The following is an 18,268-nucleotide window of genomic DNA, read 5'->3' on the forward strand; positions in this document are numbered from 1 at the left end:
TCCCCGGACCTCCCTGCATCCTCGTTTCTGATTGGTTTTGTTAGTTTTACCCAGTTTAGGTTTTCCTGTTCATGTCACCTGCCATTTCTGTTGATTTGCACTCCTGTCAATAAATATTCACCTGCACCTGAGCTGCTGCTTCTGGTCCTAATAATTCCCACACGGCTTGCACCCGCAAACCGTGACAATATTACTGTTGTCTTAAAAGAGTTAAGACACAAACTTTTCAAAACTTTACCTTTATTTTATTTTTTCCTGTTATGAAATACAATTACTTTTCAAACACTGATGCACATTTTTCCAAACTTCAAGTAGTGTTCAACTCACCTGATTTGTCATCGAAGGTCCCGATCCTGGTGGCGCTGGAAACGAACACATGGCACAGTTGCTGTTCGTGTCAAATACTAAAATACAGGGTCAAAATAAATTAGGTAGATATTGGACTGAGTGAAACACTGAAGCCAATTTCTACATATGCCAAACTGTTTACTTACGACTTTTGACACTACACTAGATAAATATCTAAATATCTGATAGGACTTGTCATTTTTGGAAACTGGTGTAACTATGTTGCCATTATCTACTGAGTTTCATTCTTTTAATCCAAGATCCCTTGAAGTGAAATTTATCATTAGACTTCTGTAGAACTTCATTTTTGTTTTGCAGGATGAAACTCGACCCTGAGTCCAGACTCTGCAGCCTTTTTTGGTGCTGCAAAGAAAACACAAATAAACTGAGTGTTTTTCTAAAAGTTACACTGAGTATTTGCGCAGACATGCTGACTGTTTGCTGGGAGAGCCAGCTGTCTGTGACGTCGTCTCTTCCGCTAATCTGATGAGCGCCGTCAAGCTGATCTGCATTCAGCACGTGTCTGAAAGCACACACTCACCGCTGTAAGCTGAGGAGTCCAAATGGCTGATCACGCTGACCAACGAATAGCGAGCGGTTTCCTGGGAGAGAGCAGCGGCACCACCCGTTAGCTTAGAAATGGGCTCCATCTGTGCTTGAAATGAACTGTGTGCCTTTTCCCTTACCTCTTCACTAAAGGTTGAGTCCTTGCTGATCACCAGCTGCTGCGTCAGAACGATGGCACTGTTCTTCTTCTCCACTGTGAAGGATGGAGTGAATGTAAATCGCTTCAGCTGGAGGATCAGCACACTGGAAGAGATGAGATGGAGAGGAGAGGCTCAGAGGAAGACACAAGGAGGACATGACATGAAAGAAACTGTTAGGCCGACACCGACTGAACTGTGGTGGTTTGAGGCTTTTGGGGACCGATCTGATGTTACTCACTTGGGCAGGTTCAAGAAAGACAGCTCCTCTTTCATCTTCTTGGCTCCGCACTGGCACTCATAGTCCAACAGGCCACCCTGCAGCAGGGAGCAGGAGGAAAAGGTTCATTAGAGTTGAACTCTTTCACAGATGAATTCATATATTTGTGAGAGCAAGCCCGTTCACAGAATGGAGTCTAAACAAGCTCTTACTTTCAGGTATGAGTCCAGGCACTGGCTCACTGAGCCTCGATGTACCAGGTCCAAGGAGAGGTGGAGTTAGTCCTCCCGCCCAAAGAACTGCACACCACATCTGCAGAATCACATCATTTCAAACATTACAGACTCACGGTGATTAAGAAATATCAGCAACATCATGAAAACATTCAAAGTTTACTGTGTTCCTACTTTTTGCAGCTCTTTGCTCAAAATCGTGAAGCCAATGTGAGCTCTAACTGGACAGATGGAAGGTTTGTCCAAGGCAGCTGCTTCAGCCTGCAGCTTAGAGAACTCACACTGGAGCACGTCCAGAGCACAGACGAGGAACTCGTGGGCGTCCTGCACACAGACACAGACAGAACAAAACACAGTTTCATGTGCAAATGTACAAACTATAGCAGAGATGAGTGTGCTGCGTAGTGCAAAAAGACAGCTGCTCACTTTCTGATCATCATCATCAAACTCTGGATGAGACGCAGCAACCGTGTCTCTAAAGGCAGTCAGGACAGAGCTTTTGTGCCAGCTGTCGTTGTTGAAGCGGCTCAATTTGATGTCCACAAACTGACTGCAAACAGCAGAAGTGAAGCAGAGACAAAGTTAGTTTGTGTTTCACATTGATCAGCAAATTGGTGGAGAAACCAAAGAGCGACGGTGTCTGCGCTGTACCTGATGTGCAGGCACTCTGGGTGAAACCTCCACAGCTGCAGCTGGCTGCAGAGCTCCTCAGTAAAGACTCTCAGTGTGAGGAGAGTTTGCAGAGCAGGGCCCATGTAGCATGTATGCTTCAGGTTAGGCAATCTTAAACACGAGCACAAAGAGGAAGCAAGTCAGAGGATTTTCCTCTGTTGTTCTTCAAATCACTGACTTTAACCTGATATTCATCTGAACACTGGCTCCATATTCAGTGTGTGTGCATGACTCTTACCTGAGGCAGTCCAGCTCTCATTGGGAGAGGATGTTTGTGCAGGAGGTCAGAGACGTTGAGCGGCATCCATACTCTGTGTCCAACGTAGCCCCCTGGCTCCCACCATGACCTGCTGGGGTAGACGGCCTGGAAACTGGCTCACCTCTCTCAGGGACTTCAGGACAGAGCGGCTCATCATTGAAGGTCACCTTTTTCTTTGGGGAACACATCACCAGTTAGTTCAATCGAAACGTGTGAGTGTCAATCCTAACATTCAGACTCCACATGTTCCTATAACAGCTGTTCACGTGTCACACTCGGCTCTGTAGAACGTACTGTGCAGAAAAACAGCAGCGAGTTGGGAGGGCACGAAACCTCCGTCTGGACACCAACATCCTTGACTTCACATTTGTCAGTGCTGATGTTACCGTGATAAAAAGACACAAACAGTGCCGTTACAGTGATGAAATTACAGGAGAAGAAACACAAAGCAATAAATCAGCTTTAAACAGGAACACAGTAAAATGACCTTATACCTCAGATCTGTAGCAGAAGGTGGCAGGAATGTTTCACGTGCCACGGCTTCTTTATCAGGTACAGCTGAGACTGGAGGCTTCGGACCTGCTGAGTCCTTCTCCAGAACATCCTCAGACTTCGTCAAAGGAGCTTGCAAAGAAAAGCGTCTGGACTTCTTTAAGTTGCTTCAAGTTGCTGAACTGAAGAAGCTTCTCAGTTCTGAACTGAAGAAGCTTCTCGGATGAGAGGTGAAACGTCTTCAAGCAACTTAAAGAAGTCCAGATGCTTTTCTTTGCAAACTCCTTTGACTACAATGACCTGGATGACTGAGAACCTTCACAAACAACATCCTCAGACTTCTTGCGCCACCAGGAAGCCTTCTTTGCTGTGTTCCTCTGAGCCTCAGCTGGAGGTGAGGCTGGGGCAGCAGAGGTGGCTGGAGTGTCAGGGACCACATGTTCATTTGTGAGATCCTTTCGTGCACTCACACTGGAAACTCAACGACAACACAGAAGATCAGTCTGCTGTAATGCACTCAAACTGCACTCAGCGCCTCAAGAAACTCAGCTGAAAGGACTGCATGAAGCTGTGGACTCCACAGAGGGAACAAATCTACAACTTACACATTGAAAACTGATTCAGCTCAAATATTCAGACAAATGAGAAAACTGTGCTTAAATGTAGCTAATGTCCAATAAACAGTGTAGTGGAGGGAGTTTAAAGCTCCATCAGCCTCTCCAACATAATGATGTAATGCAGACCTGCTGTCAGTGTAAATCTCCAAGACATGTCAGCAAAATCAAAGTTTAATAAACTGAAATGGGGGACGTACCTAACACTAATATTTCATATACTACTTCAATCCACTAATCAATTCAAGGAGTTTGTTTTAAAATATAGTTGAACAGAAAAACACAATGCACATGTGCAAATAACAGTAGCCAGATGCTGCCACAAGATGGCGGCGAAGTAAAAGTTGGCTGCAAAGCTTTATGACAGAAGCTGTTTGATAAGAAAGCAGAGAGATCGCTTTACTTTGGGACTTTTAATCAATGTGTATTATTACATTCGATTAAACAAGCACTGCTTTTCCTCCAGGCTTTCTGAAGCTCTTTCAAAGTTTTTCTCTTCAGTACCCAAAATTTATTGCAGCATATCTCAGACTGGGGTGTCCTTAAAAGAAATTCATGAAATTGTTTGAATGGAGGACAAAAGATTTTTCAGGTCTAAACCACCCACACTGTCTCCACCAATAGCCGAATAGCATCTGAAAGTCATGTCTTTAAGAAACAGGAAAAAGTCCAGCTTTGCATTACGTCATTATATACAAAGAGTGAGAGGTATTTGATCATTAGTGTTGATTAAGTTGTTTTATAATATTCATGTGAAATGTGTTCACTGCCCTGTGCAGGTTGGTGTTTTTGTTGGAGTCTAAAATTGCGAGCCAGGATTCAGGATCCCCAGCTGCGATGCAGGAAGGTTTCCAGTAGGGCTGGGCGATATGGCCTAAAATTCATATCGCAATATAATTTGAAGCACGTGCGGTAACGATATATATCACGATATATTCTTTTCTTCTGTATAACGTATTTTCCACACAATAAGGCACACTTAAAATCCTTTAATTTTCTCAAAAATCGAGAGTGTGCCTTATGTATGAATTCTGGTTGTGCTCACTGACTTTGAACCGATTTTGGCGTGCAGAAATCTGTTAAAAATGTTTTAGTACAACTTTGGTAAGCCTGCCGATGGACTGCTTGATGGATTGTCAGAGCATTACGGCTGCCGTAGTAAGGAGTAATCTGGGTCCAAAACGTCATACGAACACTGAGAGCTAAAAACAGTCTAACTTCTTTCATCTTTAATTAAATCATCAGCGTTGTTGCTTTATCGGTTGTGACAATTAAGTTTAACATCCATGCATCCATGAAAACAGAATTTATTAAATTTAACGGAGTAGTAGTGCCCTATCATATATGTATGTGCTCTTAATCTGAAAGGTATAAATACGGAAGTGTGTGTTCAATAAATGAGGGCGCAAAGGAAGGCGTGTGCCTCTGGTGTAAAACTCTAACAACGTGTATGTGGTTTATTCCTCCATGAAATGTGCAAGTTACCACGGTATTTCTGCCCTAAAGAATGGAACATGCAACATAGAAGTTAACAGGAAGTTAGCTCGCTAGTTTATACCTAAACATTTCATACCATGTTCTGATTGAGAGATTTTTTAAACTAATTCAAACGTACAGCTCTGCTATCACTTCCAACATAAATGAAGACAGAAAACTAAACAGCAGTGGCGTTTGCAGGGTTACCGAAGTTAGACTACCTGATATATAATGTTGTGCTACGTGATTGCTAGCGACACACCTTGTTAGCATAACATTAGCACAGTGAAGCTGGTGGATGAACGGCAACTTTTTTTCCACTCGTTAAATATTAACATGAGGGATTCTGGTGGTTTGGGACAAATGCAATCAAAGAGCAGGATGCTATACACGGGCCAAACTTCAGTCAGGAGAACATAATTTACAGATGATAATGGTTGTAGCCGCTGCCATACTTTCGACCAAAACAGGCGCAGCTTGATGACATCATCAACATGCGCTATCGCGATAGAGCGATATAGGGCTTTGGAGCGTGATGTCACGGGGGTGGGCGTGGAAAGGATTTTGGCCCGATCCGCCATTTTGGGGGTCTAGCGCAAGTGAAAAGGGAGCGAAGGCACACACAACAGCCATGGTTCGTATTTGCTGTGTGGTCGGCTGCAATGTTCGATCGCACGACCGGCAAGAGAATAAGCTTGAAAAGGGTTTATCTTTTCATTCTTTCCCAACCTGGAAGCAACATGAGGCAGCTCGTGTATCGGATGTTACCAAATGAAGGCGTCTAGCCTGGATAGCAGCTGTGAGACGAGCTGATATCCAGTTCTCTTCCATCTCCAAATATCTGTTGGTGCTCCAGACATTTTCATTCCGGTAAGTTCTAAATATGTTCATATCACTCTTTATAGCCTATTAGTTTTATTTTCGATGCGCTCTGAGGTCATAGCAAATTAGAACAAACATCCTACTGAGTGATTTTGCAGAACTACCTTCTCTTTATAGAGTTGCTAATTATTTGGCATTATTGCAGCAAACCAGCCTATGAAATGGATGAAACACATCGTGACTGGGTTCCAGCGCTACATAAGGGACCTGCTTCAAACATACCACCATGCCAATCAGATTACTTCTTCCATGTGAGGATGAAGAGGTGACCCTTCTGGATAAGATGGTGAAGGTTTGCTGCGTTTGGTGAACAGTGTGGTAGTAAAACCAGGGAAAAATGAAACTTGCTCCTGTTAAATATTCTTAAGTCTTGTGCTGTATAAATAGTGGTATTTTTTTTTCAAAAGATACAGTAAATAATGTTGGTAGTGGGTGATATCATGTAAACACTGTCATGATTTTATGTAAACATTTTGTCATTTGTAAACTATAAATGACATGGATGCTACACTGTAACTGATGTGATGTTCTATAAAGTGGTTTTAATAATAAAAAAAGGCAAAAATTAGTTTGTTTCTTTATTCAACTTTTGAACAGTGGTACTCAGTCAGTACATACTCAGTAAATGCAAATTATTTACATGGCAGTGCACTACAGGCATAAATCTAGACCCTAGATAAAACATTATGGCATTATAGCAGTGACAACTCCTCCACAGTAGCAGGTGGGATTTTTCTTTTTTGAGGACGGCTCCTTTTACCTTTCAATACGGATGGTCTGTTTATGTTTTGATCAAGAGCCTTTTTTTGGGCAGCTGAAGAGGAGAAGTCTATCTTATGGCCAACCACTGACTGTATCTTGGTCACATTACCCAGCAAAACCCAGTATGCAGGTTCATCTGTAACAGTCCTTGTGCCACGGATCTGTTGCTTCTACATTAAACAGAAGAGCAGCGACATGGGTGCAGGTCTCCGCGACTCCGGCCACACAGGTGCAGTGGGCGGCTTCAACCTTCCCTGTGATGCTCACAGTGAACCATGGCTGCAATGCTGGTTCATTCAGTCTTTGAGAGTGCAGTACCTGAAACACACACAGACAAAGTTAATTTAAAGACAAGAACTAATGAGCCAAGGCCGACATAAGTGTGTTTTATCTACTTTATCATAAATGTAACAGTGTTTAGAAAGTCAGCACATACATGTAATTTTTCATTTCTTTATGTGTCCATCTATAGAACGCTGCATTTTATAGGGTAAATCTACCTGTTCTCTCTCAGAAACCTGCCTGCAGAAAATGAACCTAAAGTATGTAATGCAAGGATGTAATCACTTTCAAGATGGAGAAAGCATAAAGTGACAATTATGAATCACTTAATATGATAAGGAGATTCTGCAGGTCATTAATCAATGTAAAAATTAAAATAAATGTATTTTTAGTGACACAAGATACAAATATTGAAGCAAGATGTATAATTAGAATTCTTTATAATAAATATGAATAAATCATTGCAATTTCTTTAACCATAAAGAATAACTAAATCCTTCAGGACAATGTCACATCAATGCACTGAACTCACTATGTTATCCCTCTAACAGCCTCCACATGTTCTCACTGTAATTTCCCTCATGAATGAATTTATGCTGCACTAATCTGAATGTTTGCAGGGAAATCAAACGCATTTCACACGCAGTACTCGAGCTGACTTACCTTTGTTTGAATGACGACTTGTACTCGCTGACTCCACAGATAAGGTACGAAAATATGTCAGGCTACGTCAATAGCGGTTGGTCTTCAGGGTTTCTACTCCACAGCCGTGTTTCATACGGGTCCACATTTCCAATGCACGCTATTTTCTGCAAGTACCGCCGCTTGAACGCAATCGGTCTCTATACAGTCCATTCTCTTTTGAGCTGCTTTTAAGCATCTTGTAATCGTCGTTCCAACACAGTGTGTTTGTTTTGATTCGTAGACCCCGAAAATGGTGCCGCGCTCCCACAATGCATTGCGGCGTGACGTCAACTCCAAAGCCCTATAGTCAAAATCTCTATCGTTGGCCAAATCTATATCGTTTCTATCGTATATCGTTTATATCGCCCACCCCTAGTTTCCAGCCTACTTAGAAGTGACAACTTTGTTACTTCTTGACAGATAAGCTTATGAGATCTCAAAACAATACACTACCCGGGTAGTACCACTAACATTAACACTACACACACACTTCACACACCTGAACTGAAAAGACTGAAAAGAACTCTGAACTCTGGACTATGAAACTGAATACACGGACTGACAAAGATAGACTATTGGAACTGTTGTGAACTGTTGAATGACTGTTTATGGTTTTGTTTAAATAAATCTTAACTGTTCTTTTAGCTGTGTGTCATTCGCTCCTTCGTCGATTCCTAGAGAACATAAGGCCAAGATCCTAACTTTCCCTACATTGTGTAGTGGTAAAGTATCGTGTGATACATTTTCAAAATGTAAAGAAACGAGGTCTGGCTAAAGACTTTTGCACAGTACTGCATATATGATGTGATCCTGTCATCCTTCTGTAAACTGGTTGAACCTCCTAAGACCCGAACTCTTCCACAGCATGCATTTTTAATTTCTCTTTCATATTTGGGCATATTGGGGCCCGATGAATGTAAAAACAAAGAATTACCAGATTTTTGTTTTTAAGAAAAATGAGAGTCACATATGAGGATATTCGTTTAAAATTTTGATAGAACAGAGTATTTTGGTCTAAATAACCCAAAATGTGATGTCCACATATGTGGACGCCAGGTCCTAGGAGGTTAAATAACAGAACGAAAGAGGATTTCCCTTCAAAATCATCAATTTACATTCAGTTTGCAGGAGAACTAAGTGCTGTTTTTAAGCTCTTGCTGTCAGCAAGTGCTGGGTGTCTGGGGTGACTTGGACCTCTTTCCTGTCGGGGCGGGGCTCTTTCAGGGGCGGGTCTTGGGTGCTGGGACCTCGGGGACCTTGATCTCGGCTTGCACCGGGTTAGCCGGCCTCTAGTGGGGTTGGCTGTCCATTGCCTCAGGGCTTCCCAACTCTTGGTCATGGGAGCCCCTTTCAGGACCTCCCTCCTGCTCCTGCAGAGATGAGTGCGCAGATATGTGTGGCTTCAGGCCTTTGGTACTCTTGTGGAGCTGCCGATGGCTCGGTTATCCTGAATATATCTCTGTCTGTCTCTTGCTCGTGGGGGGCATTATTGCTGTTTCCCGGCCTCATTTTCAAGTACATTTCATGGCAAAGACACACTCACAGTTGACACTGTCTCTCATTCTCTCTCTCACACTCACACACACAAGAATTATTGTGTTCCAGGTGCTGTATGCTTGTTCTTCTTACAAAACTTCTTCTTCTGACAAACATACAAAACAAATACGAAATCAGGAAAGGGAAAAAACTTTTTCACATGAGAGTAATTGAGAGTGGTGCAGGACATGTATAAGGGCAGCGAAACAGTGTAGTAGAAATGATGGATGGTTTCGAGGTAGGGCTGGGATTACAGTCCAGTTCATCACACAGGATCTTTGTATGCCATCAAATAGGTGAAAGGACGGTTCCACAGTGTGTGGCATTAACTGTCAACATGGAGGAGGAAGTGTGATGGTCTGGGGCTGTTTTGCTGAATCCAGGGTCGGTGACTCGTACAGAGTGAGAGGCACCCTGAACCAAAACGGCTACCACAGCATTCAGCATTGAACCTGCTTCCCTCTCAGTGTCTGCCTTGTGCCAGTTTGCAGTGTTGCAAAGAAGTGAACTTAAATCTAATCTACAACAGCAAAGACATACACAGCCTTTCTGCTGTGGGAGAAGCATTAAGTCTGTGTTAAATATACAAGTTGTGGCCATTTTCATAAGATTTGATTGTTTAACATTCATATTGACAAAGTAAGGATTCTGGGGGACACGAGGTGTGCTCCAGCAAATATTTCCTCTGTGGTCCCATTAAAGATGGATTCAAACATGAAAGAGATTCCTCAGTTTAAATACCCTTGGCATGAGATGGCAAAAAAGACATTCTGTACTGACTCAGATATTAGTGGTAAAACCACTCCAGTAAAAGTTGAAGCACTGATTCAACTTGTTTTCTCAAGTAAAAGTGTGAAAGTCTAAAATGTACTCAACGTAAAAAAGTAAAAGTAGCTCTTTGGAGGATTTTTCTACAAGATATTTTTGTGCACAGCTAATAATACATTAATATAGAACAAGGTTTTGTTCTATATTAATGTATTATTAAAGTAACATTAATACATGAGAATAAAACTTTACTTCCTTAAATTTTAATTCTCATAAATATACTCAGCTTGAATCAGTTTGGTAGAACATGAGCAGAGAAAAGAAGAAAAATGTTAAAGAATCTCTACATTGTAGAGAGCGAAAATGAGTAAGGAACGAGTTAAAGTGGGATTCAGCAGGTGGGGGAACTCTAAAATCGGTTGCAGTGGCGCAGCAAGAGGTAAAGAATTGCAATTCCTATTCAGAGCTCCAGTAGATTTTCTTTGTATACAGGCTGTGATCAGCTGATCTGGGCTGCTGGTGCACTGAGGTTTACTGCTCTTTGTGGATTTACACATCTGAATTTAACAAGATGTGAGCAGGTGTTTTATGAGTTGTCCTGGCTGATTTCCATCGTCTACACTGACAGCACACTATTTGTCTCGTGTTTATACTAAACAGTATGAAGGGTATTCAGTGAATAAATCTAAGCATCATCAGCTTCACTTCAAAATCATCTCAGCTGCACTTGATGTGACCCAACTCTCACCATGAGCACCACAGCCACTGTGCACCAGTCACACACACTGCTTTATTTTAAACTACGAGCTGCAAGCCAGTTTATCCTGTACTGAACTGTAGATTATTTTCATGCAACCTTTATAGTTAGTCTAGCTTAGTTTGTTTTGCAGCACTTTTCAATACATAGAAAAATGTAATGTCACATGTACAGATCCAATATGTGATTTTAAAACTTGAGGACTTACATGTAATATTTTAATTTCCAGTTTATCAAATCCCACTCAGCAGTCCTTACCTTTAAATCGAACCTCTCTCCTTCCTCTGCTCTCCTGTCTTTCTTATCTTTCTCCATCTCTGAGTGAAAAACAGCAGCTGGACCGTTCACTAGCAGCACACTGCACACAAAGATTGTGTTTGCTGATGTCTGTTGAGCTGATGGAAACATTGCATATGAAATGACCTGCTACTTAAAATCATTGCCCTCTTTATGCTCCTCTCACTCCTCTTTTGTAGTGCTGGCTAGATGCTGAAGTACAGCAACCACCTGTCGTTCTGCACCCCTTACTAAGGCACACGAGTTTGCCTTTTTGACTCTTTTTATGCTAAAGGGAGCAGATGAAAGACAAAGTTTTTCATTTTATTTTTAGTCTGAGTTTGTTAATGTTTTCAGAAAATAAAATTCTGTTCAGGCTGCCACACTGAAAGATTCATTCAAGCAAAAATAATAACTTGGAAACACTGACAACCTTAACTGTGATTTAAAGTATTCATGTGTAAAAGGACCCCTTTGATTTCTGTGTTCACACATGTTAGCAACTGCTGGTTCTGTAAACGACTCAATCACAGAATGATTACGATATCGAACTAAAACAAATGCCTGAATCCTAAACTGTGGATATCCTATTGTGGTGATCTAAATGTAACACTAAATGTGATTAAAACACTAATAATCTGGACTCCTGGGCTGAACGACCGCGAGGATCACCAGCCGAGGAAAACACAAAATACACATGACTCTGTGACAAAGACAATTCATTCTTGAATGAAGACACTGATCAGACACATTTAAAATGCAGCCAATTGTGTTTATTATTAAATTATTGAGGAAATAGAAGCGGGGGGGGGGGGGGGGGGGGGGGGGGGGTGTCAAGGAAAGGGGTAGAAAGGAGGAAAGAGATAGAGGAGAGAAAACCCCAACAATCCCCTCTGAGCAAGCACTAGGCGACAGTGGATAGGAAAAACTCCCTTTAAAGGAAGAAACCTATGACAGAACCAGGCTCTAGAGGGGGCAGTCAACTGTCGGGACTGGTTGGGGGTGAGGGTGAAAGAGAGAGAGGGGGAGGGAGATGGGACAGGTGTTAGGAGTTCAAGGAGCTAGGGGAGGGAAGGTGTCAGGAGAGAGGGAGAGGGCAGGAGAGGGGAGGTCAAATTACGATGGAACAGAGGTGGAGGAAGACGAGGTGACATCAGCAGTGGAAAACCAGACAAAGCATGAGTGTCCTTCCTCCAGAAGAAGCGGAAGCGTTTCTTCTTCTTTTCCAGGAGCTTTTCCACGAGAACCTTTTCTCTAGGATCAGGTTTCTCAGCTGATCGATTGTTTCTGTATTCTCCTTCTCAAGTCTCCTGCATGTTTTCTCCACTTCTTCTAATTCGGCTTGTTTGTCTTCGAGCCTTTCTTTCAACTCATTAGAAGTTGCCTCCTGCATTACCTTTGCCTCCTGCATCTCTGTATAACTCTCTTGTAATTTGTTGTGAGTGTCTTCTAACTGTTGATTTTTCCTCTCCATTTCTTGAAGTTTGCACTGCAGGTCTTCATTTGTTTTCTGGAGTTGCTGCTTTAGCACCTGCACCTCAGTGTTTTTGCACTTCAAGGTGTTTGAAAGTTCCTCGAGTTCGGTGTTTTTTGTCAGCATGTCATTGAGCTGACTCTGCATCGCTGAGCACTGTTTTCGCAGTTTCTCCTTCTCTCCTTCCATTTCGGCTGCTTTGTAGTTCATTTTCTTGTAAAGTTCTTGCAGCTTTTGGTTTTCACTCTCAAGCCCTGGAGTAAACGTTTGTCTTCTTTCTGCTTTATGTCCTGTTGTTTTTTCTCTTGAAGCAGCTCTTGATATTTCTGCTTGTGCACTGCAGTTTTATCAAGTTTTGCTTCCAGGACTCTGCATTTTTCCTCCATGCTTTGGAGTTGGCACCGCATGTCTCTCTGGTTTCTTTCCAGTTGTTCTTTTTCTTGAAGAATCTGGTTATTTCTTTGCAGCGCTTTATCAAGCTTTGTTTTCAGCTCTCTGTAGTTTTCCTCCGAGTCTTCAAGCTTGCTTTCTTTCTGTTTGATCGGTTGTTGCTTTTTCTCTTGAAGCAATGCTTTGTATTTTATCCCCAAGTTTTGGAGTTCTATGTCCTGCTGTTTCTTCTCTTGGAGGATTTCTGTATTTTTTTGCAGAGCTTCATCAAGCTTTAATTGCAGCTCCCGATCCTTTTTGTCCTTGTCTTTCTCATTTTTCTTCTGCTGGAGGATTTCTTTGAGTTTTTCTATTGCTTTATCAGCTTTGCTTTGAGCTCAAAGTTCCTTCCACGCATGTCTAGGAGTTCCATTTCTTTCTCCTTTTGAATATCTTCCTTTTCAAGAAGCTGGCTGAACAATTTATCTACTTCAGCAGTCTTTCTCTCATTTTCTTGTCTGAGGAAGATAATCTCCTTTCGCTGTTTAAAAAAACTCTGCCAGACGTAATAGATGTACTCTGGCTGGGCCGGGTGTTCGTGTTGCGATTGTTCATGAGATTTCCTCATGCATTTCTTCCGAGCACATCTTCTGAACTTGAATATTGTCTTCTTGAGCCAGAAGAGGAGAGCTGGGCTTTACTTTTTCTTTCTTGTGTGTTTTTTCAGAGACATGTTGGAAAGTGTAAAAGTCACTCTGAAAAGGATCCAATTGTTTTGAAAGGCTTCTCTGTCAAACGTTTCAATGCTGCGAACATAAATGCTGCGAACAACGAATAAAAGTTGTTGCTTCTCACTCCTATTTATGGGTTTTAGGATCAAAGGCTCAAAGGATCAAGTGGTGTAAGATTCTAAATGGGCGTGATGTCACGATTATGGAAGCCAAAGAGGTTGTCACATGACATTTCTGGGATTTTTTACTTGGACAAATTATCACAACAGTCACCTGAAGTGCAATTCATCCTGATCGGTGATTGGTCAAAAGTCTAGAGTGAAAGAAGAGGCTTGTGATTGGTGGAAAATGTTCAATGAAGAAGCCTTCTTTCATTCATTCATTCAGTCTGTTGTCTGTTTTTTCTTTATCAGGTGATGTTTCCAGCTCCTTTATCTCACCTGACGCCTGGAATGCTGTCTGTGGTCTTCAGCATGATCACAATGTGTTATTTGTGTATTTTGACTGGTTTACAATGACAGGACAGTAAGCATTATCGGTGTATATTCCAATAAAAGCATCTAGTTTTTACTCCAACATCGATGAGGATTTTCTTTTGGCTCTTTTGAACCAACAGGTTGGAAAGTCCCCTGAAATTAAGAGCAACTGAAAATCAATTCCTTTCTTTTCTTCTGTGATTATTATGTGCAAAGACTAGCCATAAGAGGAGTCTTTTAGGTTCTCCTGATGAGACAATGTAATTGTTTTACTTTTCTACTGGTAAAATCTGAAGGATTATTCATGCCATGACACTGTCATTTACAGACAGGCAAGAAATTAAAGGCATGCCCTGAACTCTTGACCCCTACACAGAGAGACATTGTTGCACTTTGCTGCCATGTTAGGGTTCACTTGTCAAAGGTAAAAGAGTTGTAAAATCATTACAAACTTGCTATGAGAGATTATGTTTGTCCCGTGACAAATAGACTGAGTAGTTGATTATGAAAAAGGCGTGATCATACACCATGGCTTTCACAGTCACCTGATGTCAACCAAGACTATTCTGGGGAAATTTGACACACATAACATATAGATAATAGCTCTGTTAGTGTTTACTAAACAATTCCAGGATACACTGAAGTTGTTGTGGAGGCATGTGTTGTACAAATACTTCCAAAACTTGTCTTTGCCTGCTTGTACACATTGCTTCTTTGGTTCAGGTCTGTTATGTGTTTCTACATAGTTGTGTCTACATGTCTAAGGCAGATTAAAGCCCAACTTAGGCATTCATGAAGTAAATCCACAACTCACTGTTACTGTAACACAGGACACTTTATTAAAGTGGATGAAACAGGAATACAGGAAAACAGCACTGCAGGGTAGTCAATCAGTGAACTGAACTACAAAAAGTCAAAAGTGCCTATCAGGTAGGCTGGAATCATACACGTTACCATCAACAATATCATTGTGAATGTTACACATACTTAAAGAAAGTTTACAACGAGCGAGATGTACTGACAATAGCCACACACGGGTAAATGTGTAGTAAATGGCAGTGCGGTAAATCTGCCTAGTATGATATTAAATACACTTACTACTTCATATATCTCAGATGGTTTGTAACGAGCCACGGAAAGCATCATGTTGACTTGAAGGCGCGTGGATACCCTCCGTGCGTGAGTGAAGGCAGCGGCTCGGCTGAGCAGCTGCTGTGTGCAGGTTTGGTGAAGACCATAGTTCTCACCAGGCCTGCTGACGAGGTGCATGGGCATCTGGATTTACAACATGAATTGCTAATGTCGCGATCATCAGTTGTAGCCACTGAAAAGACTAGAAATGGGCGTAATACATTAGATGTCGGCTAGCGCGCGGCTAACATTTACCACAAAGAAAAAGGCTTAAATGCGCTATTCAGCGTCGTGTAATTTCCGCTAAATCCAGAGTCTGTAACTTCACGTAAACATAGAAGAAATGCCAGTTTCCATTTCAAAAAAATAGCGGACTTGCCGGCTTCTTCGCTGTGTGTTGTTGTTGTTTTGGTGACGCAACTTCCGTCGACCAGACGATTGGTCGTCTACAGTGGGTTTCGGCGCAGAATAGGGCTTTGGAGCGTGATGTCACGGGAGGTGGGCCACGCCCCCTTCCGTCATGACAGTAGGCCAGACACAGGATACAGCTTCAGCTATGGTTCGTACGTGTTGTGTTGTCAGTTGCAACGTTAGATCACACGATCGTGAAGGCAAGAAGCTGGATAATGGGCTCTCTTTTCATCGTTTTCCATCCTGGAGGCAACGTGAGGGATCCCATGTATCTGATATTACTAAACAAAGACATCAGGCTTGCATTGCAGCGGTGAGACGAGCGGATCGAGTTCTGTGCAAACCCAGCTTTTGTTGGTTTGCTCGCGGCATTTTCTTTCCGGTGAGTTCTAAATTAATTCATATCACTCTTAAAAGGCTTTTAGTGTTTTTTCAATGTGCTGAGGTCATAGATGATGAGATAATACATGCTAATGTGTGATGCTGCAGAACCACGTCATGCCATCATGTCGACTGAGTAGCTTATGATTTAGCATTATTGCAGGCAAACCAGCATATGAAATGGATGTAACAAATCCAGACTGGGCACCAACACTGCACATGGACCTCTAAAAACATACTAAATTGCTCTCATTGTACACTAATCCGCACATAACTTCCAGATGAATCACATACCTGTCATTGGAATATTGGTGTACATTTACCTTATGTGTATGCACTAATTTTATCTTACAGGCTTTTATTATGCAGCTGCAGAGTCTGAAGGTGTGCCCCGTGCAGAAGTAATCGATGAAGATCTGACAGAAGACCAACAACAAAATCACCATGTCATGGAGGCAGTGGACAGCAGTTGTGTTGGACAAGTGGAGGTTGAGGTACCAGCTGCAAATGTAGACAGTGGCGATCGGACAGACAGCATCACGGAAGCTAAAGGGCAGACAAAGGATTGTGTGTGCAATGAACAGGGCAGAGCAGAAAAAACACAACACTGCTGTGATTGTTAAGGTTTGCTGTGTTTTGGTTAATATGTGCCCCAGTGCGGTTGTCAAACCAGCGCCAAATGAAACTTGCTCTTGTTGAGTATTCATAAAGCTGTTGTGTTGCATGTGTAGTTCATTGTAAATAACTGTACTTTGTGTGAAGTAGTTTCAATAAAACAGAAAAGAATAGTATCTTTTTTGTTTTTTATTCTTGATGTGTTCACATGTACTTAGCAAGTACATAAAAATGAAATGCAAACTATTTACATGGCAACACACAGCTGGCATCAATCTTGAACCACAACATGAAACATTACAGGCTATTTAGAGCAGCACGTTGTTTGGAGAAGTATTTCCCAACAAGTTCAGGAAGACACACTTTAAGAAAGAAATCTTGTGCTTGCTTTAAACGTGGTTCCCAGAAATCCACATCAGGGAAGATGCGTATCACAGCAAGGTCTCTCTGTGTCCACACAATGAGGTCACAGTGGTTGGCGCCGATAACAAAGATTTGTGTTTGTACCTGACAGTAGTGTATCCAGTAATGGTGACAAATTCTCCAGCGTTGCAATAGGAATCTGCCTTTTTTGCGATCGCCTCCTTTTGCCTCTCAAAGGCAAAAGGAGGGTGTCTTTATGTTTTCATAAGACCACGTTTTTGGGCAGCTGCTGAGGAGAAGTCAATGTTATGTGCAACCTCGGGCTGTATCCTGGTCATATTTCCGGGCAATACCCAATATGCTGGCTCGTCTGTTACAGTTCTGGTGCCTCTGATACGCACTGTAGCCTCGACTTTAAACAAAAGAGCAGCGACATGGGTGCAGGTCTCTGCAACTCCAGCCATGCATGTGCAGTGAGCAGCCTCAACCCTCCCATTGGTGCTATGACCCATGGCTGTAATGCAGTTTCATTCAGTCGTTGTGAGTGCAGTACCTGAAACACACAAAAACCGCTTGTTTTGCTTTCTGGCCTACTGACATGGCACCGCGATCCCACAATGCATTGCGGCGTGACGTCAACTCCAAAGCCCTATAAGTTTATAAAGTATCATTAACTAAAAGTGGTGAAATAAATATCTCTAAATCTACTAAATGTGGACAGTTTAGTATTACAGCTGCTGATTAAACAATAGAGACAGATGTGTAGTAAAACTTTTATTTAGTGTTTCAAGTCAAAAACAAACAGAGCAGAGATACAGAGAAAGTCTTTGATGAAAAAAAGAAGATACTGAACGTTGAGTTTCCCTAATCATGTGTGTGCAGTTGGGTGAATGAGGCTGTGTCGAGTGTTCAGACTGAGTAGAAATGCACTGTGCTTGTCCATTTACATCCTTTAGATCCAATCTTGACTCTTGCCCACTAAAATAATAAACCAGTACTTTTTTCTGTATGTAATATAATCTAAAGCATCCACAGTAACATTTTCCACCATACGACTGCCTCTAAGGTCAGCACCAGTGGTTGGTACTGTTGCCTCACAGCAAGAAGGTCGTGCATGTGAATCTGCTGGCTGCTGTTGCATGTTGTGTTCTCTGAGGTGCTCCGGCTCCCTCTCACAGTCCAACAACTGCTCTTTAGTTAAGGCGATCGTGGCTCAAGACTTGGGCGTTCGCCTTGTAAGGGAAGGTTGCCGGTTCGAGCCGCGGCTCGGACAGTCGGGTCGTTGTGTCCTTGGGCAAGACACTTCACCGTTGCCTACTGGTGGTGGCCAGTCTGGCAGCCTCGCCTCTTTC

At 42.2% G+C, this 18,268-nt stretch overlaps 1 long non-coding RNA gene and 1 pseudogene across 1 annotated transcript; one reads left to right on the forward strand and one right to left on the reverse strand.

Annotated features, from left to right (window-relative positions):
• Positions 1 to 18,268, reverse strand: part of LOC109195478 (leucine-rich repeat LGI family member 2-like) — a 401,007-nt pseudogene that overhangs the window by 27,079 nt on the left and 355,660 nt on the right.
• LOC112842770 (uncharacterized) lies at positions 15,780 to 16,515 on the forward strand. Its single transcript, XR_003214790.1, has 2 exons — positions 15,780 to 15,939; positions 16,293 to 16,515. It is a non-coding gene; the product is annotated as an uncharacterized LOC112842770 (long non-coding RNA).

The sequence above is a fragment of the Oreochromis niloticus genome, linkage group LG18 (assembly GCF_001858045.2).
Source record: "Oreochromis niloticus isolate F11D_XX linkage group LG18, O_niloticus_UMD_NMBU, whole genome shotgun sequence".
Taxonomy (NCBI): Eukaryota; Metazoa; Chordata; class Actinopteri; order Cichliformes; family Cichlidae; genus Oreochromis; species Oreochromis niloticus.